Source organism: Chrysochloris asiatica, unplaced genomic scaffold (assembly GCF_000296735.1).
Source record: "Chrysochloris asiatica unplaced genomic scaffold, ChrAsi1.0 scaffold00065, whole genome shotgun sequence".
NCBI lineage: Eukaryota > Metazoa > Chordata > Mammalia > Afrosoricida > Chrysochloridae > Chrysochloris > Chrysochloris asiatica.
The window spans coordinates 2,065,543-2,067,770 of NW_006408583.1; positions in this window are offsets into that span (position 1 = coordinate 2,065,543).

The window sequence follows — 2,228 nt, forward strand, 5'->3', positions numbered from 1 at the left end:
GTTCAATATGTATGCTGAGCAAATAATACGAGAAGCTGGGTTCTATGAAGGAAAATGTGGTGTCAGGATTGGAGGAAGACTTATTAACAACCTGAGATATGCGATGATACAACTACTGCTTCCATGAGTGTTGATAGTGGATCCAAGCAAAATGAAGTCTTTTACAACTTCAATCTTTTCTCCATTTATCATGATGTTATTTACTGGTCTAGTGGTGAGGATTTTTGTTTTCTTTACAAGGATGTGCAACCCATACTGAAGACTGTGGTCTCTGATATTCATTGATAATTATTTTAAGTTATATTCACTTTAAGCAAACTAGGTTGTAACATCTTCACATCGCAGGTTGCTAATGAGTCTTCTTCCAATTCTGATCCCAGGTTCTTTATACAATCCAGGTTCTTGATTATTTGCTCAACATACAGATTGAATAAATTTGGTGAAAGAATACCACCTGGGTGCACACCTTTCTAGATTTTATATTATTCAGCATCCCTTTGTTCAGTTCGAGTGACTGCCTTTTGGTCCATTTAAAGATTCTTCATGAGCAGTATTAAGTGTTCTGGGATACAGACTCTTCCCAGTGTCATCCACAGTTTGTCATGATCCACATAATCAAAAGCCTTGGCATGGTAAATAAAGCACAGATAAACATCTTTCTGGTCCTCTCTGGTTTCAGCTAAGATCCATCTGATGTCAGTAATGATATCCTTCATCCCATGTCCTCATTTGAATCCCACTTGAACTTCTGGCACTTTCTTGTTGATGTACTGTTGTAGTCATTTAAAAATTATCTCTAGTAAAAATTTACTTCCATATTACATTAATAATATTGTCCAATGATTTCCTCATTCCATTGAGTTACCTCTCTTTGGAATGGTCACAAAAATGGATCTCTTATAATTGGTTAGCCAGGTAGCTATTTTCCAAATTTCTTGGCATAGATAAGTGAGTGCCACCAATGCTGCATCAGTTTGTTGAAAGATTTCAATTGGTATTCCATCTCTGTTCAGTTCCATTGATTCTTAATCATTTGCTACCTCTTGAAATGGTTGAACATTGATCAATTCTTTTTGGCATAATAACTCTGTATATTCCTTCCATCTTCTTTTGATGATTTCTGTTTCATTCAATATTTTGTCAATGTTGTTGTTATGTGCCTTCAAGTAAGTTCTGACTCATAGTGACCCTGTATAGGATTTCGGAGGAGCAGCTGATGACCTTGAATACCAACCTTGTGGTTCAAACCAATATTGCAAGCCCAGTGTATTAATCCACAGCACCAAACCAGGACTCCATTTTGCCAATAGAAACCTTCAATAGCATACGTTGAAGCTTGAATTTTTCCTTCAGTTCTTTCACATTGAGAAATACTGAGTGTTTTTTTTTCCTCTGGGTTTTCTAACTCCAGATCTTTTCTCATTTCATTACAGAGCTTAACTCTTTGTTCTGGAGCTACCCTTTTGAACTTTCTGTTCAGCTCTTTTACTTCCTCATTTCTTACATTTGCTTTAGTATGTCTATGCTGGAGAGCGAGTTTCAGAGTCTCTCTGATATCCATTTTGGTGTTTCCTTTTTTCTTTCTTGTCTTCTCAATGACCTTTTGCTTTCTTCCTGTATGATATTCTTGATGTCACCACACAGCTCTTCTGGTCTTTGGTCATTAGTGTCTAATGCATCAAATCTGTTCTTCAGATGATCTGGGTATATTCAAGGTCATGGTTTGGCTCTTGTGGACTTGTTTTAATTTTCTTCAGCTTCAGTCTGAAATTGCATATGAGCCCTTGATGGTCTGTTTCACAGTCTGTCCCTGGCCTCGTTTTGGCGGATGATGTGGAGCTCTTCAATTGCGTTTCCCACAGATGTAGTCAATTTGATTTCTGTATATTCTGTCTGGTGAGGTCCATGTATATAGTTGTCTTTTATGTTGTTTAAAAAAGGTATTTACAATGAAAAAGTCATTATTCTATCATGTGATCTCCAGCATCATTTCTATCACTAAGTCCGTATTTTTCAGCTACTGATTTTCCTCTTTGCTTCTAATCTTTGCATTCCCATCAACAGTAATTATCAACACATTTTGATTGCATGTTTGATTAATTTCAGACTGAAGAAGTTGGTCGAATTCTTCAATTGCACCATCACTGACTTTAGTGGTTGCTGCATAAATTTGAACAATAGTGGTATTACTTGGTCTTCATTGTAGGCATATGGATATTATCCTATTG